Below are 27,055 nucleotides of genomic sequence, written 5' to 3' on the forward strand. Positions count from 1 at the left end.
CTTCTGTCTAGTTTCACACAGAAAAACAAGCATGGAGGAATGCGACTTACAAAGCGTTGCTAACTCTCAAACTGTCCGGGTGTTCCCCCCCTCCCCGGCAGTTCCAACTTAGGCAATTCATTGGGCTCGGCAGTCCTCTTCCTCGGAGGCCGCCTGTGTAGAGGTATCCATATCAACTCCCTCATTGTCATCCACCCCTCCTTCTCCCTGCCTTCTCCTCTTCACAATAGGGTTCTTGCCAGGTGTTGCGTTAGGATCTGAAGAAATCCCTTCCCCTGCATCCTCCCCATTCTCCAGGCGAAGAACAACATCAACCACCTTACCCGCCAAGTTTGGCATGGGTTGGCCACGGACATGGACCGTACCATCGTCACTAACAAGTCTCTTTCTTGTTGTACGTTCCTCCGCAGCCCTTGCCATTTTGTAGTGCATAATATTCATTCCTACCGTCAGCTCCACACCACCCTCTCTCCGAACATTATCAACCACCCGCTCATCTGCTGCATACGCTCTACCACTTCTTTCTCCTCCACCTCTACCTCTACCTCCACTTCTTCCTCCTCGATCCCCCCCTCATGTGAAGCCAGCTCCCCCTCTTCCACCATCGGCCCCTCCGCCTCTACCTCCTCTTGTACCCGAGCCCACCGGCTCGCTGACCCAATGCCACCAGTTCCCCCCATTCGCATAATGCACTGCCATGGACTCCATCCCCGCACTCCTCCACAACATGTCCCATACGGCCACAGAAATAGCAGAAATCTGGGAGCTTTTCATAGAACACCGAATACCTCTTCCTCTCCTTCAAAGTTATATGGACAAACCTCACTAATGGCAATGTGACATTAACAAACACCCGAACCCGCAAGTAGTTGGATGGATTAATCTTCCCTTCATTAACAGTCACAGTAAACGGAGGTTCTCCTACCTTCTTTGCCACCTTCTCCGCCAATTCCTTCTTCCTTGTCAAGCCGTTAGGCAAACCTTTTATCCTAGCCCAAAGTGGATACATGTTCAAAGCATATTCTTCCATGTTCGAGAAGCCATCATACTCTACCAATACCACCGGATCCCTTCTGAACTGCCATGGCCCCCCTTCCATCATGCGCTTCCAATCCCCTAAACAATGACATTGAGCCAAAAACAGGTTGGGTCCTTTGATGTTGAAGGTCACCCCCTGCGCACAAGCCCAAGCATTCCTCATCGAGTTTAGCAGGGAAGCATGACTAAACGGCCGCAGGGTATGAACCCTAAAAAGTGCCAGCCACCGGACGTCCTTGATCAATTCTTCTACCTCCCTAGACAAATCTAGATCTTCCTCCCCCTCTCCATGCAGGTTGAGGTTCTCGAACATGTCCTCCAGATTATGTGATGGGCCATACTGATCCCAGTCAGCTTCTTCGTCTTCCTTCTGATCATCGTCATCCTCCCCCGCAAACTTCCCTCCATCTTCACCGTTCATCGCCGTCGCGCTTGCCGGGGCAAGCTTGACTCCCACTACTGGATCTTCAACCCTAGCCTCCCCTCCTTCCAGTTTCTCTGCCCCTCCGTGTACCTCCAGATTGTTCATATCATCCATGCGATCGCCGGAGAACAAAGCTGACTCCCCCAAAACGATCTCCGTGCAAACCCTAGCTCTCGATCGGTATATCTTACATGGGTTTTGGTGTACTTCAACGGCGCCGCCGAAGGAAGGGTTGGACCATAGGAAAACCCTAGGGGAAAACGATACTAGGGAGTTTTACATGGATGCTTTTGGCACAGCCTTCCAACTCTACACCACCATTGGTGGCTCGCACGTACACTCCTCCCCCTCCACCAATTCGGTCCTCTCCGACTCCGAGCAGGTGGCCGTGCAACGCCGCAGCAAATGGCGTCCGTCTCCTTCCTCGAGCCCTCGCTCGGCTTCCTCTTCTTCGTCTTGTTCTACTGTTTCCACGTCAGGTCCAAGCGCAAAAACCCGGGGCGCTCCCGCTGGACTGGCCCCTCGTGGGCATGCTCCCGACGGTCCTTGCCAACCTCCCGCGCCTCCATGACTGGGTCACCTCCGTCCTCACCGGCAGCACGCTCAGCTTCCACCTCACCGGCCCGCCTCGCTCGGGGATGCAGCTCTTCCTTAGCGCCAACCCAGCCAACGTCCGCCACGTCTTCACCTCGAACTTCCCCAACTACCCCAAGGTCCCCGAGTTCGTGGAGATCATGTATATCATCGGCGGCGGCATCTTTAACACCAACGGCGACTCCTGACGCCGCCAGCGGGCCAAAGCACAGCTGCTCATGTCCGCTTCTCGGTTCCGGGCATTCGTGTCCCGCTGCACCCGCCGTAAGGTCGAGCGCGACCTGCTCCCGCTTCTCGCCCGCGTCGCCGACGCCGGCTCTGGTGAGTGCGACCTTCAGGATGTGTTCCTTAGGCTCACGTTTGACACCACGGCCACGCTGGTCTTTGGCCTTAACCCAGGCTGCCTGGCTGTCGGCTTCCCCGAGGTGCCGTTCGCGCGCGCCATCGACGACGCCATGGACGTGCTCCTCGTCTGCAGCCTGCTCCCGCTGTCCTGGTGGAAGCTAGTGCGGCGCGACATTGACCGGTTCATCAGCGACACGATCGCAAAGCGGCGGGAGGTGGTGAAGGCCAGAGGCGGGATCAAGGACTTGGCGGACCTGCACTCCTGCTACATCGATGACGACAAAGATGACGGCGATGCCAGCACGGTCGTCGACGCCTTCCTTCGCGATACGACCATGAACCTCATGCTCGCCGGCCGCAACACGACCGGCTCGACACTGTCCTGGTTCTTCTACCACCTCACCAGGAACCCGCGAGTGGTGGACAAGATCCTCGTAGAGCTCGACACCATCAAGACCACCGTCACCACCACCCTGGACGGCACGGTGAGTTGGTGACCTATGACCCGGACGAGCTCGGCCGGCTAGTGTACCTACACGCCGCGTAGTGCGAGTCGCTCCGGCTATACCCGCCGGTGTCGATGGAGCACAAGGACGTGGTTGCCGCCGAGGCGCTGCCGAGCGGGCATGAGTTGCGGCCAGGGGACAAGTTCCTTGTGTCGCTGTACGCGATGGGGAGGATGGAGGCCGTGTGGGGCAAGGACTGCCGGGAGTTCCGGCCGGAGCGGTGGATCGGGGAGGACGGCAAGCCACGGTACGTGCCATCGTACAGGTTCGCCTCCTTCAACGCCGGGCCTTGGACCTGCCTCGGCAAGGACATGGCGTTCGTGCAGCTCAAGACCGTGGCGACCGCCGTGGTGAGGAACTTTGAGGTGGAGGCCGTGCCGGGGCACGTCGTCGAGCCCAAGATCTCCATCATTCTCCACATGAAGAACGGCTTCAAAGCCAGGATTAAGAGGAGGCAGGTGATGAACAGCTGATTCAGAGTAACAATGTTAGGCTGTGTGCTCGCTCTTTGTATCCATCTTAATAGGCTTATGACTGTTTCAAATAAATATCTAGAAATAATTTAATCTAAAAAAAGTATATCTACAAATTATGGTACCTGGTATATTCGTGAGATCTTAGTAAATCTCAGTCGACCGAGACTTGTTATGTCAATCGATGCTAGATTCGTGAGATATTACATGAAGATCCGTGCAAATTTTTCTTTTTAATTTTTTAATTACATGTTATGTCACTTGACTAGGACTTGGTTAAGTCTCACTCGATTGAGACCTAACCTAGAGACACCCTCCAGCAATATACTTGTTGACAACAGCGATATCACAGTCTTGTCACAACTACTATCATTCACTAAATAGCCATTTCTCTACATTCACTAAATGAGATGTTTCCTCCTATTCCCACGCTTTTTAGTTTAATTTTAACCATCTCATAATTTTTATTACCATACAAACATCAGACCGAAACATGTTGATCTAGAAGTCGACGAATATCATTACCTAAGTGTCACCAGCGGGTTATGATCAAAAGGAAAAAAACATCACTGGCGGGACACATGTTGTAAGGAGAAAATAGGGTTTGACATTGCTAGAGTCCTATGTGTAGGGTCTGATTAGGCCGATAGAAGTACATGTTCTACTCTGATGAATGAGTTTATCAATCTAATTGAAAAGTGGTCCATAGGTTCAAATTCAAAACTCCTGTTTTGCATCTAAGAGAAAAAAGGAAGTACTAAACCTAACCAGCTGAAATTACACTCGCGTCGATCGCCTCCTCACCCCTCATATTCGTGGTCCCACACGTGTCTCCACCTCATCCATCCCCCAAAGTACCGTGTGTGGTTTCATATATTTCTTTCTTGTCTTTCTCCTCCCCTCTCTTTCCCCTCCCCCGCACGACGACACCCACTATTGCCAGACGCCTCCATTGCCACTGCCACTTCAAGTGTTTCTTCGCGCGGTTAACAACCCCTTGAACCACCAATGCACAACCACTGTCCAACTGCTACAACCCTCGACCATTGTTGCCAAGTTGCACGCGGGGGATGCTGTGAAGTGTGGCGAAGATGATGATTGGGTGTTGCATGATCTTCTCATGCATCATTTTTCACAATACCTAAAAGGTGAAATGGCGATTTTCACTTTCTCCAAAGTGCACCTCTTCTCAAACTCTCAACACAAGAAGTTACAAAGTTGGATTCCCATTTTAAGGATTCTTGTGGTTTTGAGGAATCCATCTACAAACTCTCACCTTTTCCCACTTGACTCTTTGATCTTAAGCTTAAAATGCTAATTTTACAAACGATTGATTGCCCTTCTCCGACCCTTACTGCCCAACTAAAGAGTAGCACTGCTAGGAAAAAACCTAGCAGTAGCGCTGGTTTTTTGCCTACAATAGCGCGGGGTGCCGCGCTACTGATACGGCGCTACAGCTAAGGGTTAGCAGTAGCGTTGGTCTAGACACGCTACTGCTATACGCACTTAGCGGTAGCACATTTTCGTAGGAAGCGCTACTGGTAAATACTAGCAGCGCGCCTCTGTGCCCGCGCCACTACTATTATTGCGTATTCTATTTCTTTTTCATTTTATATCGCATTCATACATCATTATACAAGTTTTCATACAATAGCAACTTAGAGATTGTTTTTACATCATAATGAATTATTACATCACTGGGTGCGGACTAGTTTCAAGTAGATGGTTCCATCCACTTGAAACTAATCCGCGGTTCTTTCACCCAATGATATAATAAATCATCATAATCATCATATCATTACCAACTTATCATCATAATACATCATTATCATATAACAACTCCTCATGATCATCATTTTCGTCAATGAGACATCATATAGCAAGTTGGTCACTAGTCATAATCACAACTCCTCCTCCTCAACATCATCAACTCTAACACATTGTAGCACATAATAACACATTATACCTAGGACCTACTCCTCTCTAATAGGACCTACTACCCTCTCTTAGGTAAAATAGCATAAAACAAGATAGGCCCTGACTCTCCATTATGGAGAATGGGGATTATCCTCTCTCCAATTCTTGCGTGTCGCACAATGTTGCTTCCAAGTACCTCCCTACAACTGACCATACATTTTTTCCAATCTTTGATTGTCATGTCTTCATCGGTTTCAGAAATCCGGTATGAACAGCAGTGATGCGTAGGATGACCTGGCCGTAAGCTCATAACATCAAGGCAACCTTTCGGAAACATCAGATGAGGCACACAATCCTTCGGGATTTTCTGTTGAAAAACATAGTAATAACTTCATAGTTAGCAATGTAGTTTAGTTTTAGAAGAATTTATGCAAAAGATGCACGGATGTCGTACTAGTAAAAAAATCTTACCATGGCATCTCCATGGATGTTACCGTAGTTCAACACGTGCACTAGTGGCACGTATTGACCATAATGTGCAGGAGTTTGATAATAGATATTGTAATACTGAAGATAATAAATGAGATAAGATGATTTTTCTCCATATAAGTTAATTCTGCGCCATCGGTGTAGTAGGTTTTGTCTATCATCTTCCGCACATTCTTTGAAGAATGAAAATAAGCTATCAATGGAAATAAGCTGTCAACTATTTTGAAATAAACAATATAATTTACTTAATAACTATGTTTGAGAAACTCACATAGCAGAAGTGTATCAACAAGGACCCAAATGTCCATATTGTCTTCGTCGACGTCAGGATCACCAAGATCCATGGTGACAAGCATACCCTCATGGAAATCATATGGCTTGCAAAGTGCTTCCCAATTCGGACAACCAAAATGGGATACGCTCTCAGAAGAGATGGATGGAGATGGTAGCAGATTTTGAGCAGGGTATTTCCTATACACCAGGCAAGGCTAATGTAATGGCTGATGCTTTGAGCCGCAAGTCATATTGAAATCACCTCGAGGTTCGAAAAGTCCATCCCTCGCTTGTTGAAGAATTCAGAAAGCTGAACCTCCATATTGTTCCTCCTGGTGCACTTGCACCCCCTCCTCCAGAATTCCGCAAGATGAACCTTCGCGTTGTTTCCCAGGGTTCCCTCAATACCTTGGTTTTCGAACCAGATCTCTTGGACTCCATCAAGAGAATTCAAGGATATGACTCTCAAGTTGAGAAGATTAAACGCTACCTCGCAGAAGGAAAGCCCTCATTCTTCACTGTTGCTGATGATGGCACTTTGTACTTCAAAGGCCGCCTAGTGGTGCCGTGTAAGGAGAAAACCCTGGATATGACTAAGGAAGTAATGAAAGAAGCTCACGATACACCTTTGTCTATTCATCCCGGTAGCACCAAGATGTACCAAGACATTCGTCAGAGATTCCGGTGGTCAAATATGAAGCAAGACATTGCTCGTTATGTTGCTGAATGTGACGTTTGCCGTCGTATCAAAGCAGAACATCAAAGGCCTGCTGGAACTCTGCAACCTATCTCTATTCCTGAATGGAAATGGGACCATGTTGAAATGGACTTTGTCACTGGTTTTCCCAAATTGCAGAGAGCTAGTGATGCTATTCTTGTTGTCATTGACCGGCTTTCTAAAGTGGCACACTTTCTGGCCGTCAAAGAAACAATCACTGCTAGTCAGCTGGCAACGCTCTATATGTCCAGAATTGTTTCACTTCACGGTATTCCGCTGGTAATCATCTCAGACCGTGGCAGCTTATTCACTTCAAGATTCTGGGCAAGTTTTCAAGAAGCTATGGGAACTCATCTGTCCTTCAGCACCGCTTTTCACCCCCAGTCTCAGGGACAAGTTGAACGCGTCAATCAAGTTCTCGGAGACATGCTTCGAGCTTGTGTCATTTCCTTTGGCAAGACATGGGAGGAATCTCTACCGTATGCTGAGTTCTCCTATAACAATAGCTTTCAAGCTAGTCTGAAGATGGCTCCCTTCGAAGTGTTATATGGACGAAAGTGCCGAACCCCTCTGAACTGGTCAAAAACTGGGGAACGTCCACTCTTCGGTCCGGAAATTATCCAACAGGCCGAAGAACAAGTCTGTGCCATTCGCGAGAATCTCAAGACTGCTCAGTCACGTCAGAAGAGTAATTATGACCGTCATCATAAAGACATGGTCTATCAACCTGGCAAAAAGGCTTATCTTCGAGTCACACCAATGAAGGGTGCACACCGCTTTGGGATCAAGGGCAAGCTAGCTCCTTGCTATATTGGTCCTTTCACTATTCTCGAGAGACGTGGAAAAGTGGCATACCAGTTGGAGCTTCCGTCGAACCTTTCTCAGGTTCACGATGTGTTTCACGTGTCACAACTCCGCCGCTGCTTCAAGGACCCAATCCGAGCAGTGGATCATGAAGTGCTCGAGTTGCAACAGGACCTCTCCTATAAAGAGCATCCGGTCCGCATTCTCGACCAAGCTGAACGTCGCACACGTCAGAAGGCGATCAAGTTCCTCAAGGTCCAGTGGTTGCATCACTCTGAAGATGAAGCCACCTGGGAATGCGAGGATCGCCTGCGTGATGAATACCCCGAACTGTTTCCTTCTACCTCCTAAATCTCGGGACGAGATTTCTTGTAGTGGAGGAGAATTGTAACGCCCGGATAATTATGCTACAGTAATCCCCTACTAATGATGCCATGTCATCGCTCTTACTGTTGCTAATCCTCAGTGGCTTTCAAACATCTTTCAAATTTCAAATCCAATTTAAAGTCGGGATTTCAAATTTATCAAACTTGCAAACAAAAATGTTCAAGTTGTTGCAAATAATCATTTGGTAATAATGTTGTAGTAATCATCTTTTTACAAATTCTTAAGTGCCTTAAAATAAAAGAAAACAGAAATGTTTTAAAAAAAGGAAAGAAAACAAAAATAAGAAAAGGCCAACCCCCCTGGCCCAACTGGGCCAACCAGCTGGCCAACCGGGCCAACTAGCCACCCACGCGGCCCACCCCCGCTCCCCTGGCCTATAGGCCACTCCCAACCGAACCCTATCCCCATCTCCCCCCAGATCCACCCACGACCCCCACTCTCTCCCTTGTTTCTCCCTTCCCACTCGCATGGATCGGGGAGGAGCTCGATCCCACGCCTTCGTCGCCGGTGCCCATCCCCGGTGCGGCCCCAGCCGCGCCACCCGACGCCACTGCCAGCCTCTTCGTCTCCTCACGCACGGTGCCCGCCCCCTCGACACGAGTTAGATCGGGGGCTCGACCCCGAGACGCCCCGAGCCCCGACGCAACACCGTCGCCGTTCAAGCTCACCACCAACTCGTCGGTGTCGCTTCCCCGAGCCCTCTGCCGCCTCCCTGCGCTCCGCTGTGAGCCCTGTCCAGCCTCCTCTCTCGCCCCCATCGCCATAGGTTGCCCCGCCGTCACGTCCAAGCTCCCGTCCCGAGGAGCTCGCGGTCACCGCGCCCTCGCTTGCCGCATGTCCCGAGCGTGCAGGCCCCGTGGCTACCTCCTGCCGCGCTCGTCTCGTGTTGCCGTCCCCGTCCCGCGCCTGCCACGCGCAGCCCACGCGCTGGCCGTGCCGCGGCCGGCCTCTGCCGTGGCCGGCGTCGCCGCCCCCTGGTGGCCACGGGCGCACACAGGCGCCCACGCCCGCACCTGTTTCGCCTGGCCCGCTAAGGCCCCTGGGCCACTGACATTAGGGGCCCACACCCCTGTTAAAAAAAGAACAAAAAAACATAATAATGATTTAATTAATTAATTATTTAATCCTATTAATTAACCCTAATTAATTATGTTCAATTAACCTAATTGCATATTAGTCTAATTAACCCTGTTTAGCTAAAATGTGTCCATGACAGACGGCCCCACTGCCCTGTTTGACCAGCAAAGGTCAATGTTGACTAATGACATCATGCTGACCTCATGGTGATGCAGTATTCACCTTTTAGTTTTTAATAATATTAGAAACCAATTAAAACTTTGCAAAATCATATAAAATAATCCGTAACTCGGATGAAATTGTTTTCTACATGAAAGTTGCTCAGGACGACGAGACGAATCCGAATATGCGGTCTGTTCGCCCGCCACACATCCCTAGCATAGCAAACATGCAACTTTTCCCCTCCGGTTCATCTGTCTGACAAACGTCCGAAACTGGGAATACTTTCCCGGATGTTTCCCCCTTCGCCAGTATCGCCTAGCGCTGCGTTAGAACACGTCTAGCTCTGCATGTTGTCATGTTATGCTCTTGCTTGCTGTGTATTTACTGTTTTCTCCCCCCTCTTCTCTTCGGTAGACCCCGTGCCGGCTGCCGATGCCGCTGTGATTGACTACGTCGACGACGACCCCTCCTTCTCGCCTGAGTAACCAGGCAAGCCCCCCCTTTGATCATCCCGATATCGCCCATTCAATACTCTCATGCTTGCATTAGATTTGGCTACTGTTATTGTTTGCTCCTATTCTGATGCATAGCCTGCTTTTGTACCTGCTTTTGTTACCTACCTGCTTATCCTAAACTGCTTAGTATAGCTTGGTTAGTGATCCATCAGTGACCCCCACTTGTCCTTGTTGCCCCTGCTTCATCATCGACGCCTCGATCAACGTGATCGACGACCAGATCCCAACACCTCACATCACAGCACACCCCTTTTGTTGCTCGACTCTATAGAGCTACTATCGAGTGCCGAGGGTGATCCCTCATAATGCACTCCTGATGATAATTCTGTAGTGTAGCTATTCGGTCATGGTCATCGAGGGTGATTTCCTCTTTCACCATTCCCGATACGGCTCTGTCGTTCAACACCTCAAGTGTGAACCTCGAGGGTGGTCCCTCTTACGTTCACCTTGATGATTACATTGAGTGGAATCCACCGGGGGTGATTCCTCGGGTTTTCCCCTTGATGTCTGGACACATAGTTACCTTGACTTTAATTGAGACTTTGGTGCAAGTCGGGCGGGCCCGGAGAGCACCCGCAAGATAATTACGTGGCACGGCCGGGCATTCTAGGCCCTTGTCGTAAGTCCACGAGACGGGGCGATGGGGTCACTTTCGATCGTGAGTCTCTGCTCGTCTCCGCAAGCTAATAATACAGTATGGTTTGGGTATTTGTTCTGAGTTGGCCTCTGGCCTTTACGCACCAGCCACCACGCGAGAATAGTTATGGGCCTCGGTGTCGTGGTATCAGCCGAAGCTTTGTCAGACGTCCTGTTCAGCAGTGCGGCACGGCTGGGCCGACACCATCTTGTAGTGGTGGAGCCTGGACCCGCCCTGTACGCAACGATCCGGAGTGCAACGGGCGATGGGCCCAGACCCCGGAGTGCTTAGGATGTAGACCGGCGGGGACCTCTCTGCTGAGCCTAGGTAGGGCTACGACGTGTTGATCTTCCGAGGCCGGGCATTGACCCTAGAAAGGTGTGTCCGGCCAACGTGATCGAGCGTGTTGGAAAACGTGGTGCACCCCTGTAGCAAAGATTATCTATTAATAGTTGTGTCCACGGTAACGGACGTTCAGACTTATATCCTGATTTTATACGACTAAAAATGGATACTTAAGATATGTGGCTCCGGGATTGCTTTCTCGCAGGGAGTCGGGGAAGGATCTCTGGGCATTAATGTTACAACATGTTTGATAATTATAAACTGCTATCTTTACTCTTCTACATGCTGCAAGATGCTTGGAGCTGCGTGAAGATGCTAGTCTTCGAAAGTTTAGGCCCTCCCCCTCTATTCTGTCATTCTGCAGTTCAGTCCACATATACAAACCTTCCATTTGATACCAATGCATACTTAGTATAGATCTGATGCTTGCGAGTACTTTGGATGAGTACTCACGGTTGCTTTGCTCCACCTTTTTCCCCTTCTTTCTTCTTTCTGGTTGTTGCAACCAGATGGTGGGTCCCTGGAGCCAGATGCCACCGCCGATGGATGCTACTACGTGAAGATCATCGACGACCAGGAGTAGTTAGGAGGTCCCAGGCAGGAGGCCTTGCCTCTTCGATCGTTGTTGCTTTTGTGCTAGCCTTCTTAAGGCATCCTTGTTTAACTTATGTCTGTACTCAGATATTGTTGCTTCCGCTGACTCTTGTGTATCGAGCTATGTATTCGAGCCCTTGAGGCCCCTGGCTTGTAATATAAAGCTTGTATTATTTTGATTTGTGTCTAGAGTTGTGTTGTGATATCTTCCCGTGAGTCCCTGATCTTGATCGTACACATTTGCGTGTATGATTAGTGTACGATTGAATCGGGGGCGTCACATTGCTCGACAGTAATTTGTTCACCCAGCGTAATACTTATGCTATCTTGAGAGAAGCCACTAGTGAAACCTATGCCCCCCGGGTCTATTCTCCATCATATAAGTTTCCGATCTACTTTATTTTGCAAGCTTTACTTTCCAATCTATATCATAAAAATACCAAAAAATATTTATCTTATTATCTCTATCAAATCTCACATTTGCAAGTGACCGAGAAGGGATTGACAACCCCTTTATCACGTTGGTTGCAAGGTTCTTATTTGTTTGTGCGGGTACGAGGGATTTGAGTGTAGCCTCCTACTAGATTGATACCTTGGTTCTCAAAAACTGAGGGAAATACTTACGCTACTTTGTTGCATCACCCTTAACTCTTCAAGGGAAAACCAACGCATGCTCAAGAGGTAGCATGCCCTACCCCCTGGGCGCGCTCTCCACCCTTGTGGCCGCCTCGTGGCTCCTCCGACTTCATCTCCAAGTCTCCTGGTTTGCTTATGGTCCAAGAAAGATCACCGCGAAAGTTTTATTCCATTTGGACTCCGTTCGGTATTCCTTTTTTGCGAAACTCTAAAACAGGAAAAAAACAGGAACTGGCACTGGGCTCTAGGTTAATAGGTTAGTCCCAAAAAGAATATAAAATAGCATAATAATTATAATCCAAAACAGATAATATAATAGCATGGAACAATCAAAAATTATAGATACGTTGGAGACGTATCAAGCATCCCCAAGCTTAATTCCTGCTCGTCCTCGAGTAGGTAAATGATAAAAACAGTATTTTTGATGTCCGAAACATTCAACACAAAAGTTTAATATTGACATAAAAACAATGCTACCTAACATATTTATCCATGTATTTTTCTTTATAGTGGCATGAATGTTCATATCCGAAAGATTCAACACAAAAGTTTAATATTGACATAAAAACAATAATACTTCAAGCATACTAATAAAGCAATTATGTCTTCTCAAAATAACATGGCCAAAGAAAGCTATCCCTACAAAATCGTATAGTCTGGCTATGCTCCATCTTCATCACATAAAATATTTAAATCATGCACAACCCCGATGACAAGTCAAGCAATTGTTTCATACTTTTGATGTTCTCAAACTTTTTAAACTTTCACGCAATACATGAGCGTGAGCAATGGATATAGCACTATAGGTGGAATAGAAAGAAGACAAAAAGAGGGAGATAGTCTCACATCAACTAGGCGTATCAACGGGCTATGGAGATGCCCATCAATAGATATCAATGTGAGTGAGTAGTGATTGCCATGCAATGCATGCACTAGAGCTATAAGTTTATGAAGCTCAAAAATAAAACTAAGTGGATGTGCATCCAACTTGCTTGCTCATGAAGACCTAGGGCAATTTGAGGAAGCCCATCATTGGAATATACAAGACAAGTTCTATAATGAAAAATTCCCACTAGTATATGAAAGTGATATCATAGGAGACTCTCTAGCATGAAGATCATGGTGCTACTTTGAAGCACAAGTTTGGAAAAAGGATAGAAACATTGCCCCTTCTCTCTTTTTCTCTCATTTATATTTTTTTATTTGGGCCTTTCTCATTTTTTTGGCCTCATTTTTTTTCGTCCAGAATCTCATCCCGACTTGTGGGAGAATCATTGTCTCCATCATCCTTTCCTCACCAGGACAATGCTCTAATAATGTAGATCATCACACTTTTATTTACTTACAACTCAAGAATTACAACTTGATAATTAGAACAAAATATGAGTCAATATGAATGCCTCCGGCAGTGTACCGCGATGTGCAATGAATCAAGAGTGACATGTATGAAATAATTATGAAAGGTGGCTTTGCCACAAATACGATGTCAACTACATGATCATGCAAAGCAATATGACAATGATGAAGCGCGTCATAATAAACGGAACGGTGGAAAGTTGCATGGCAATATATCTCGGAATGACTATGGAAATGCCATAATAGGTAGGTATGGTGGCTATTTTGAGGAAGGTATATGGTAGGTGTACGGTAGAGGCAAGAGTTGCGCGGCACAAGAGAGGCTAGCAATGGTGGAAGGGTGAGAGTGTGTATAATACATGGACTCAACATTAGTCATAAAGAACTCATATACTTATTGCAAAAATCTATTAGTTATCAAAACGAAGTACTACACGCATGCTCCTAGGGGGATAGATTGGTAGGAAAAGACCACTACTCGTCCCCGACCGCCACTCATAAGGAAGACAATCAAAAACTAAATCATGCTCCGACTTCATCACATAATGGTTCACCATACGTGGATGCTACGAGAATCACAAACTTTAATACAAGTATCTCTCAAATTCACAACAACTCACTAGCATGACTCTAATATCACCATCTTCATATCTCAAAACAATCAAAAAGAATCAAACTTCTCATAGTATTCAATGCACTTTATATGAAAGTTTTTATTATATCCATCTTGGATGCCTATCATATTAGGACTAAATTTATAACCAAGGAAAATTACCATGCTGTTTACAGACTCTCAAAATAATATAAGTGAAGCATGAGAGTTCATCAATTTCTATAAAATAAAACCACCGCCGTGCTCTAAATAGATATAAGTGAAGCACTAGAGCAATATTGCATAGCTCAAAAGATATAAGGGAAGCACATAGAGTATTCTAATAAATCACGATTCATGTGTGTCTCTCTCAAAAGGTGTCTACAACAAGGATGATTATGGCAAACTAAAAATAAAGACTTAAATAATACAAGACGCTCCAAGCAAAACACATATCATGTGGTGAATAAAAATATAGCCTCAAGTAAAGTTACCGATAGACAAAGACGAAAGAGGGGATGCCTTCCGGGGCATCCCCAAGCTTAGGCTCTTGGTTGTCCTTGAATATTACCTTGGGGTGCCTTGGGCATCCGTAAGATTAGGGTCTTGCCACTCCTTATTCCATAGTCCATCAAATCTTTACCCAAAACTTGAAAACTTCACAACACAAAACTCAACAGAAAATTTCATAAGCTCCGTTAGTACAAGAAAATAAATCACCACTTTATGATACTGTTGGAAACTCATTCTTTATTTATATTTGTGTAATATCTACTGCACTACAACTTTTCCATGTTTCATACCCCCCGATAGTACTCATAGATTCATCAAAATAAGCAAACAACACATAGAAAACAGAATCTGTGAAAAACAGAACAGTCTGTAGAAATCTGTAACTCTCGAATACTTCTGTAACTCCAATTTTTTTGAAAAATTAGGATAACCTAGGCAATTTGTGCACCAATCCAGAGCAAAACGAATCAGGCCAAAAGCACGTTTCAATAAAATCTAGGAAATTATTTACTGGGTGCAAAAGTTTCTGTTTTTTAGCAAGATCAAAACAACTATCACCGTAAGCTATCCTAAAGGTCTTACTTGGCACAAACACTAACTAAAACACAAAACCACATCTAACCAGAGGCTAGATGAATTATTCAAAGCAAACCAGGGACAAAAAGTGAAGAACAAAAATAAAATTGGGTTGCCTCCCAACAAGCGCTATTGTTTAACGCCCTTAGCTAGGCATAAAAACACGAATATATCTAGATATTGTCGTAGTAATAACAAGGAAAATCTCGAAAATCATCTCATTTTTCCTTCGTTCAGCAACAAGTTTTCTTCGTGGTAAGCAAAATTAATCAAAAGGGCTAAATTTAATGGGAAAAGAATACCCTCGATCAAGCTCGAGAGGAATTGTTTCCTCCTTTGGCCCTTCATATTGTATAACCAACTCATCGTTGTAAGCATTTGTTGGCAAAAAGTCATGAGCTTATATCCAAGAGAGAAACCCAATCCGTTATTTTGTACAGAAAAATTATCATTAAGCTCAGAAATCTTATCAACTAAAACATCTGTAGGGACTCTCTTCCTTGAATTTTCATTATAAGCAACATGATCTAGAGATTGTAAACGCATTATGTCCTCTTGGTTAAAGAGAATTGCCTCTATGGGAGGATGACCACCATCTACTTTATAATGTGCGAAAATTTCACTAGCTTCTTTCATAATAAATGTAAACTCATGTGCTGGAAATATAGTGGAGGCGCGCTTAACAGAAGAATGCTCAATATTAGAAAACTCTAGAAAAATTCTTTGTATGGATGGATGCATTGGTACAAATTGTCTTTCAAGTTCAATCACGAGCAAAGATATAGCATCGGCAAGACTACTAGTTTTATGGAGAATAGATCCACCCATCAAGGGTAACGCACCGACACAAGTAAAGAAATCTTGAATAACTACTTTTCCAATAATATTGCCGCTACCAATGCGAAGTTTTTTAGTGTGCAAAATAGTAGATTCATCATGCGGATTAGTATTAGCAAAAGCATCAAAGTTCCCCCATTGGTACTACTATCCTTTTCAGCAATAACCTTCCCAATTTCAGACATGGTGGCGACAAACCAATCTAGTAACCGAGCACACGCAAAGCGAACGAAAAAAAGGCGAATGGCAGAAGGGCGAAGAAAAGGCAAATCTTTTCGAAAATCATTTTAGAAGTGGGGGAGAGAAAAATTAAACACGACTGGCGAATAATGTAATGCAAGAGATGAGAGTTTATGATGCGTACTTGGTAAGTCTTGACTTGGCGTAGATCTCCCCGGCAACGGCGCCAGAAATTCTTCCTACTACTTCTTGAGATTGCGTTGGTTTTTCACTTGAAGAGGAAAGGGTGATGCAGCAAAGTAGATATAAGTATTTCCCTCAGTTTGAGAACCAAGGTATCAATCCAGTAGGAGACAACGCATAAATCACCGAATACCTGCACAAACAATCAAACAAACTTGCACCCAACGCGATAAAGGGGTTGTCAATCCCTTCACGGTTACTTGCAAAAGTGAGATCTGATAGAGATAGATAAACGATAAAGTAAATATTTTTTGTATTTTTGGTTTATAGATCGGAAAGTAAAAGATTGCAAGAATAGTAGATCGGAAACTAGAATTGTAGATAGGAAAATTGTATGATGGAAAAGAGACCCGGGGGCCATAGGTTTCACAAGAGGCTTCTCTCAAGATAGAAAATAATAGGGTGGGTGGAAAAATTACTGCAGAGAAATTGATATAAAAGCGCAAAGGTATGACGATATCTAAGGCAATGATCATGAACATGGGCATCATGTCAGTGTCAAGCCCGTTGGGCGCGCCCTCCACCCTTGTGGCTGCCTCGTGGATCCTCGAACTTCATCTCCAAGTCTCCTGGTTTGCTTATGGTCCAAGAAAGTTCACCGCGAAAGTTTTATTCTGTTTGGTATTCCTTTTCTGCAAAACTCTAAACAGGGAAAAAACAGGAACTGGCACTGGGCTCTAGGTTAATAGGTTAGTCCCAAAAATAATATAAAATAGCATAATAATGCATATAAAACATCCAAAACAGATAATATAATAGCATGGAACAATAAAAAATTATAGATACGTTAGAGACGTATCAAGCATCCCCAAGCCTAATTCCTGCTCGTCTCGAGTAGGTAAATGATAAAAATAGAATTTTTGATGTGAACTGCTACCTAACATATTTATCCATGTAATTTCCTTTGTTGTGGCATGAATGTTTAGATCGGAGAGATTCAAAACAAAAGTTTAATAATGACATAAAAATGATAATACTTCAAGCATACTAATAAAACAATCATGTCTTCTCAAAATAACATGGCAAAAGAAAGCTATCCCTACAAAATCATATAGTCTGGCTATGCTCCATCTCATTACACAAAATATTTAAATCATGCACAACCCCGATGACAAGCCAAGCAATTGTTTCATACTATTGATGTTCTAAAAAATTTCAAACTTTCACGCAATACATGAGCGTGAGCCATGTATATAGCACTATAGGTGGAATAGAATATGGTGGTTGTGGAGAAGACAAAAAGAGGGAGATAGTCTCACATCAACTAGGTGTATCAACGGGCTATGGAGATGCCCATCAATAGATATCAATGTGAGTGAGTAGTGATTGCCATGCAAGGGATGCACTAGAGCTATAAGTTTATGAAAGATCAAAAAGAAAACTAAGTGGGTGTGCATCCAAGTCGCTTGCTCACGGCGACCTAGAGAAATTTGAGGAAGCCCATCATTGGAATATACAAGCCAAGTTCTATAATGAAAAATGTCCACTAGTATATGAAAGTGATATCATAGGAGACTCTCTAGCATGAAGATCATGATGCTACTTTGAAGCACAAGTGTGGAAAAAGGATAGTAACATTGCCCCTTCTCTCTTTTTCTCTCATTTATATTTTTTTATTTGGGCCTTTCTCTTTTTTTGGTTTGTTTTTTTCTTTTTTTCGTCTGGAGTCTAATCCCGACTTGTGGGGGAATCATAGTCTCCATCATCCTTTCCTCACTGGGAAAATGCTCTAATAATGCAGATCATCACATTTTTATTTACTTACAACTCAAGAATTACAACTCGATACTTAGAACAAAATATGACTCTATATGAATTCCTCTGGCGGTGTACCGGGATGTGCAATGAATAAAGAGTGACATGTATGAAAGAATTATGAAAGGTGGCTTTGCCACAAATACGATGTAAACTACATGATCATGCAAAGCAATATGAAAATGATGAAGCGTGTCATAATAAACAGAACGATGGAAAGTTGCATGGCAATATATCTCGAAATGTCTATGGAAATGCCATAATAGGTAGGTATGGTGGTTGTTTTGAGGAAGGTATATGGTGGGTGTATGGTACCAGCGAGAGTTGTGTGGCACAAGATAGTCTAGCAATGGTGGGAGGGTGAGAGTGCGTATAATCCATGGACTCAACATTAGTCATAAAGAACTCACACACTTATTGCAAAAACCTATTAGTTATCGAAACAAAGTACTACGCGCATGCTCCTAGGGGATAGATTGGTAGGAAAAGACCATCGCTCGTCCCCGACCGCCACTTATAAGGAAGACAATCAAAAAATAAATCATGCTCCGACTTCGTCACATAACGGTACACCATATGTGGATGCTACGGGAATCACAAACTTTAACACAAGCATCTCTCAAATTCACAATTACTCACTAGAATGACTCTAATATCACCATCTTCATATCTCAAAACAATCATAAAGAATCAAACTTCTCATAGTATTCAATGCACTTTATATGAAAGTTTTTATTATATCCATCTTGGATGCCTATCATATTAGGACTAAATTTATAACAAAGCAAATTACCATGCTGTTTAGAGACTCTCAAAATAATATAAGTGAAGCATGAGAGTTCATCAATTTCTATAAAATAAAACCACCGTCGTGCTCTAAAAAGAAATAAGTGAAGCACTAGAGCAATATTGCATAGCTCAAAAGATATAAGTGAAGCACAAAGAGTATTCTAATAAATCACGATTCATGCATGTCTCTCTCAAAAGATGCGTACATCAAGGATGATTGTGCCAAACTAAAAACAAAGACTCAAATCATACAAGACGCTCCAAGCAAAACACATATCATGTGGTGAATAAAAATATAGCCTGAAGTAAAGTTACCGATAGACGAAGACGAAAGAGGGGATGCCTTCCGGGGCATCCCCATGCTTAGGCTCTTGGTTGTCCTTGACATTACCTTGGCGTGCCTTGGGCATCCCTAAGATTAGGCTGTTGCAACTCGTTATTCCATAGTCCATCAAATCCTTACCCAAAACTTTAAAACTTCACGACACAAAACTCGACACAACATCTCATAAGCTCTGTAAGTACAAGAAAATAAATCACCACTTTATGATACTGTTGCAAACTCATTCTTTATTTATATTTGTGTAATATCTACTATATTACAACTTTTCCATGGTTCATACCCTGATACTACCCATATATTCATCAAAATAAGCAAACAACACAAAGAAAACATAATCTGTGAAAAACAGAACAGTCTGTAGCAATCTGTAACTCATGAATACTTCTATAACTCCAAAAATTCTGAAAATTTAGGACAACCTGGGCAATTTGTGCACCAATCCAGAGCAAAACGAGTCCGGCCAAAAGCACGTTTCAATAAAATCTAGGGAATTATTTACTGGTTGCAAAAGTTTCTGTTTTTAGCAGGATCAAAACAACTATCACCGTAAGCTATCCTAAAGGTCTTACTTGGCACAAACACTAACTAAAACAAAAAAACACATATAACCAAAGGCTAGATGAATTATTCAAAACAAAACAGGAATAAAAAGCGAAGAACAAAAATAAAATTGGGTTGCCTCCCAACAAGCGCTATTGTATAACGCCCTTAGCTAGGCATAAAAACATGAATAGATCTAGGTATTGTCATAGTAATAATAAGGAAAATCTCGAAAATCATCTCATTTTCCCTTCGTTCAGCAACAAGTTTTCTTTGTGGTAAGCAAAATTAATCAAAAGGGCTAAATTTAATGGGAAAAGAATATCCTAGATCAAGATCGTGAGGAATTGTTTCCTCCTTTGGCCCTTCATATTGTATAACCAACTCATCGTTGTAAGCATTCTTTTGGCAAAAAGTCATGAGCTTATTTCCAAGAGAGAAACCCAATCCGTTATTTTGTACAGCAAAATTATCGTTAAGCTCAGAAATCTTATCAACTAAAACATCTGTAGGGACTCTCTTCCTTGAATTTTCATTATAAGCAACATGATCTAGAGATTGTAAACGCATTATGTCCTCTTGGTTAAAGAGAATTGTCTCTATGGGAGGACGACCACCATCTACTTTATAATGTGCGAAAATTTCACTAGCTTCTTTCATAATAAATGTAAACTCATGTGCTGCAAATATAGTGGCGGCGCGCTTAACAGAAGAATGCTCAATATTAGAAAACTCTAGAAAAATCATTTGTATGCACGGATGCATTGGTACAAATTGTCTTTCAAGTTCAATCACGAGCAAAAATATAGCATCCGCAAGACTACTAGTTTTATGGAGAATAGATCCACCCATCAAGGGTAACACACCGACACAAGTAAAGAAATCTTGAATAACTAATTTTCCAATAATATTGCCGCTACCAATGCGAAGTTTTTTAGTGTGCAAAATAGTAGATTCCTCATGCGGATTAGTATCAGCAAAAGCATCAAAGTTCCCCCCATCGGTACTACTATCCTTTTCAGCAATAACCTTCCCAATTTCAGACATCGTGGCGACAAACCAATCTAGTAATCGAGCACATGCAAAGCGAACGAAAAAAAGGCAAACGGAAGAAGGGCGAAAAAAGGTAAATCTATTCAAAAATCATTTTAGAAGTGGGGGAGAGAAAAATTAAAGGAGAATGGCGAATAATGTAATGCAAGAGATGAGAGTTTATGATGGGTACTTGGTAAGTCTTGACTTGGCGTAGATCTCCCCGGCAACAGCGCCTGAAATTCTTCCTACTACTTCTTGAGCTTGCGTTGGTTTTTCCCTTAAAGAGGAAAGGGTGATGCAGCAAAGTAGAGATAAGTATTTCCCTCAGTTTGAGAACCAAGGTATCAATCCAGTAGGAGACAATGCACAAATCACCGAATACCTGCACAAACAATCAAACAAACTTGCACCCAACACGATAAAGGGGTTGTCAATCCCTTCACAGTTACTTGCAAAAGTGAGATCTGATAGAGATAGATAAACGATAAAGTAAATATTTTTTGTATTTTTGGTTTATAGATCGGAAAGTAAAAGATTGCAAGAATAGTAGATCAGAAACTAGAATTGTAGATATGAAAATTGTATGATGGAAAAGAGACCCGGGAGCCATAGGTTTCACTAGAGGCTCCTCTCAAGATAGAAAATAATATGGTGGGTGGAAAAATTACGGCGGAGGAATTGATATAAAAGCGCAAAGGTATGACGATATCTAAGGCAATGATCATGAACATAGGCATCATGTCCGTGTCAAGCCCGTTGGGCGCGCCCTCCACCCTTGTGGCTGCCTCGTGGATCCTCGAACTTCATCTCCAAGTCTCCTGGTTTGCTTATGGTCCAAGAAAGTTCACCGCGAAAGTTTTATTCTGTTTGGTATTCCTTTTCTGCAAAACTCTAAACAGGGAAAAAACAGGAACTGGCACTGGGCTCTAGGTTAATAGGTTAGTCCCAAAAATAATATAAAATAGCATAATAATGCATATAAAACATCCAAAACAGATAATATAATAGCATGGAACAATCAAAAACTATAGATACGTTGGAGACGTATCAAGCATCCCCAAACTTAATTCCTGCTCGTCCTTGAGTAGGTAAATGATAAAAAACATAATTTTTGATTTGAAATGCTACCTGACATATTTATCCATGTAATTTCCTTTATTGTGGCATGAATGTTCAGATCCAAAAGATTCAAAACAAAAGTTTAATAATGACATAAAAATGATAATACTTCAAGCATACTAATAAAACAATTATGTCTGCTCAAAATAACATGGCCAAAGAAAGTTATCCCTACAAAATCATATAGTCTGGCTATGCTCCATCTCATTACACGAAATATTTAAATCATGCACAACCCCGATGACAAGCCAAGAAATTGTTTCATACTTTTGATGTTCTAAAACTTTTTCAACTTTCACGCAATACATGAGCGTTGTGGAGAATATGGTGGTTGTGGAGAAGACAAAAAGAGGGAGATAGTCTCACATCAACTAGGTGTATCAACGGGCTATGGAGATGCCCATCAATAGATATCAATGTGAGTGAGTAGTGATTGCCATGCAACGGATGCACTACAGCTATAAGTTTATGAAAGATCAAAAAGAAAACTAAGTGGGTGTGCATCCAAGTCGCTTGCTCATGAAGACCTAGGGCAATTTGAGGAAGCCCATCATTAGAATATACAAGCCAAGTTCTATAATGAAAAATGCCCACTAGTATATGAAAGTGATATCATAGGAGACTCTCTAGCATGAAGATCATGGTGCTACTTTCAAGCACAAGTGTGGAAAAAGGATAGTAACATTGCCCCTTCTCTCTTTTTCTCTCATTTATATTTTTTTATTCGAGCCTTTCTCTTTTTTGGTATATTTTTTATTTTTTCGTCCGGAATCTAATCCCGACTTGTGGGGGAATAATAGCTAGTCTCCATCATCCTTTCTGCACTGGGAAAATGCTCTAATAATGTAGATCATCACATTTTTATTTACTTACAACTCAAGAATTACAACTTGATAATTAGAACAAAATATGACTCTATATGAATCCCTCTGGCGGTGTACCGGGATGTGCAATGAATAAAGAGTGACATGTATGAAAGAATTATGAAAGGTGGCTTTGCCACAAATACGATGTCAACTACATGATCATGCAAAGCAATATGACAATGATGAAGCGTGACATAATAAACAGAATGGTGGAAAGTTGCATGGCAATATATCTTAGAATGTCTATGGAAATGCCATAATAGGTAGGTATGGTGGCTGTTTTGAGGAAGGTATTTGCTGGGTGTATGGTACCAGCGAGAGTTGCGTGGCACAAGAAAGGCTAGCAATGGTGGAAGGGTGAGAGTGTGTATAATCCATGGACTCAACATTAGTCATAAAGAACTCACATACTTATTGCAAAAATCTGTTAGTTATCGAAACAAAGTACTACGTGCATGCTCCTAGGGGATAGATTGGTAGGAAAATACCATCGCTCGTCCCTGACCGCCACTGATAAGGAAGACAATAAAAAAAATCATGCTCCGACTTTGTCACATAACGGTACACCATACGTGGATGCTACCAGAATCAAAAACTTTAACACAAGTATCTCTCAAATTCACAACTACTCACTAGAATGACTCTAATATCACCATCTTCATATCTCAAAACAATCATAAAGAATCAAACTTCTCATAGTATTCGATGCACTTTATATGAAAGTTTTTATTATATCCATCTTGGATGCCTATCATATTAGGACTAAATTTATAACCAAAGCAAATTACCATGTTGTTTAGAGACTCTAAAATAATATAAGTGAAGCATGAGAGTTCATCAATTTCTATAAAATAAAACCACCGTCGTGCTCTAAAAAGATATAAGTGAAGGACCAGAGCAATATTGCATAGCTCAAAAGATATAAGTGAAGCACTAGAGCAATATTGCATAGATCAAAAGATATAAGTGAAGCACAAAGAGTATTCTAATAAATCATGATTCATGCGTGTGTCTCTCAAAAAGAGGGAGATAGTCTCACATAAACTAAAAACAAAGACTCAAATCATACAAGACGCTCCAAGCAAAACATAGCCTCAAGTAAAGTTACCGATAGACGAAGACGAAAGAGGGGATGCCTTCCTGGGCATCCCCATGCTTATGCTCTTGGTTGTCCTTGACATCACGTTGGCGTTCCTTGGGCATCGCTAATATTAGGGTCTTGCAACTCCTTATTCCATAGTCCATCAAATCCTTACCCAAAAGTTGAAAACTTCACAACACAAAACTCAACACAAAATCTCATAAGCTACGTTAGTACAAGAAAATAAATCACCACTTTATGATACTGTTGCAAACTAATTCTTTATTTATATTTGTGTAATATCTAATGTATTACAAATTTTCCATGGTTCATACCCCCGATACTACCCATAGATTCATCAAAATAAGCAAACAACACGTAGAAAACATAATTCGTGAAAAACAGAACAGTCTGTAGCAATCTGTAACTCTCGAATACTTCTGTAACTCCAAAAATTCTGAAAAATTAGGACAACCTGGGCAATTTGTGCATCAATCCAGAGCAAAAAGAGTCCGGCCAAAAGCACGTTTCAATAAAATCTAGGGAATTATTTACTGGTCGCAAAAGTTTCTATTTTTAGCAGGATCAAAACAACTATCACCGTAAGCTATCCTAAAGGTCTTACATGGCACAAACACTAACTAAAACACAAAACCACATATAACCAGAGGCTAGATAAATTATTCAAAGCAAAATAGGAACAAAAAGCGAAGAACAAAAATAAAACTCGGTTGCCTCCCAACAAGCGCTATTGTTTAACGCCCTTAGCTAGGCAAAAACATGAATAGATTGAGGTATTGTCATAGTAATAATAAGGCAAATCTCAAAAACTCATCTCATATTCCCTTCATTCAGCTGAAAGTCTTGTTTGTGGTAAGCAAAAGTAATCAAAAGGGCTAAATTTAATGGGATAAGAATCCCCTAGATCAAGCTCGGGAGGAATTGTTTCCTCCTTTGGCCCTTCATATTGTATAACCAACTCATCGTTGTAAGCATTATTTTAGCAAAAATTCATGAGCTTATTTCCAAGAGAGAAACCCAATCCGTTATTTTGTACAGAAAAAATATCTTTATGCTCAGAAATCTTATCAACTAAAACATCTGTAGGGACTCTCTTCCTTCAATTTTCATTATAAGCAACATGATCTAGAGATCATAAATGCATTATGTCCTCTTGGTTAAAGAGAATTGCCTCTATGGGAGGACGAACACCATCTACTTTATAATGTGTGAAAATTTCACTAGCTTCTTTCATAATAAATCTAAACTCATGTGCTAGAAATATAGTGGCGGTGCGCTTAACAGAAGAATGTTCAATATTAGAAAACTCTAGAAAAATTCTTTGTATGGATGGATGCATGTGAACAAATTGTCTTTCAAGTTCAATCACGAGCAAAGTTATAGCATCCGCAAGACTACTAGTTTTATGGAGAATAGATCCACCCATCAAGGGTAACGTACTGGAACAAGTAAAGAAATCTTGAATAACTCCTTTTCCAATAATATTGCCACTACCAATGCAAAGTATTTTAGTGTGCAAAATAGTAGATTCCTCATGAGGATTAGTATTAGCAAAAGCATCAAAGTCCCCCGCCCCCCATCGTTACTACTATCCTTTTCAACAATAACCTCCCCAATTTCAGACATGGTGGCGACAACCCAATCTAGCAACCAAGCACACACAAAGCGAACGAAAAAAAGACGAACGGAAGAAGGGCGAAGAAAAGGAAAATCTTTTCAAAAATCATTTTAGAAGTGGGGGAGAGGAAAACGAGAGGCAACTGGCGAATAATGTAATGCAAGAGATGAGAGTTTATGATGGGTACTTGGTATGTCTTGACTTGGCGTAGATCTCCCCGGCAACGGCGCCAGTAATTCTTCCTGCTAATTCTTGAGCTTGCGATTGTTTTTCCCTTGAAGAGGAAAGGGTGATGCAGCAAAGTAGAGATAAGTATTTCCCCCAGTTTGAGAACCAAGGTTAAATCCAGTAGGAGACAACGCACAAATCACCGAATACCTACGCAAACAATCAAACAAACTTGCACCCAACGCGATAAAGGGGTTGTCAATCCCTTCACAATTACTTGCAAAAGTAGGATCTAATAGAGATAGATAAACGATAAAGTAAATATTTTTGGTCTTTTTGATTTATAGATCGGAAAGTAAAATATTGCAAGAATAGTAGATCGGAAACTAGAATTGTAGATAGGAAACTTGTATGATGGAAAAGAGACTCGGGGGGCCATAGGTTTCACTAGAGGCTTCTCTCAAGATAGAAAATAATACGGTGGGCGGACAAATTAGTGTCGAGCAATTGATAGAAAAGCGTAAAGTTATGACAATATCTAAGACAATGATCATGAACATAGGCATCACGTCTGTGTCAAGTAGACCGAAACGATTCTACATCTACTACTATTACTCCACACATCGACCGCTATCCATCATGCATCTAGAATATTAAGTTCATAAAGAATGAAATAACGCATTAAGTAAGATGACATGATGTAGAGGAATTAACTCAAGCAATATGAAGAAAACCCCATCTTTTTATCTTCGATGGCAACAATAGAATACGTGCCTTGCTGCCCCTACTGTCACTGGGAAAGGACACCACAAGATTGAACCCAAAGCTAAGCACTTCTCCATTGCAAGGAAAACCAATCTAGTTGGCCAAACCAAACCGATAATTCGAAGAGACTTGCAAAGACATCAAATCATGCATATAAGAATTCATAGAAGATTCTAATAATATTCATAGATAAGCTGATCATAAATCCACAATTCATAGGATCTAGGCAAACACACCGCAAAAAAGTATTACGTTGAATAGATCTCCTAGAACATCAAGGAGAACATGGTATTGAGAATCAAAGAGAGAGAAGAAGCCATCTAGTTACTAGCTATGGACCCATAGGTCTGAGGTAAACTACTCACGCTTCATCGGAAGGGCAATGGTGTTGATGTAGAAGCCCTCCGTGATCAAATGCCCCTCCGGTAGGACACCGAAAAAGGCCCCTTGATGGGATCTCACGGGTACAGAAGGTTGCGGCGGGGGGAAAGTGTTTTCGTGGATGCCCCTAATGGTTTGGGGACATATGAGAATATATAGGCGAAGAAATTAGGTCAGGAGACCCACGAGGGGCCCACAAGAAGGGAGGCGCGCCCTACCCCCCTGGGCGCGCCCTCCACCCTTGTGGCCGACTCGTGGCTCCTCCGACTTCATCTCCAAGTCTCCTGGTTTACTTCTAGTCCAAGAAAGATCATCGAGAAAGTTTTATTCCGTTTGGACTCCG

The 27,055-nt window shown here is 42.7% G+C and overlaps 1 pseudogene; it reads left to right on the top strand.

The window, feature by feature from the left end:
* The first annotated feature begins 1,867 nt into the window (after positions 1–1,867).
* Positions 1,868–3,380, top strand: LOC123067899 (noroxomaritidine synthase-like; annotated as a pseudogene).
* The last annotated feature ends 23,675 nt before the right edge of the window (positions 3,381–27,055 follow it).

Source organism: Triticum aestivum, chromosome 3B, assembly GCF_018294505.1.
Source record: "Triticum aestivum cultivar Chinese Spring chromosome 3B, IWGSC CS RefSeq v2.1, whole genome shotgun sequence".
NCBI lineage: Eukaryota > Viridiplantae > Streptophyta > Magnoliopsida > Poales > Poaceae > Triticum > Triticum aestivum.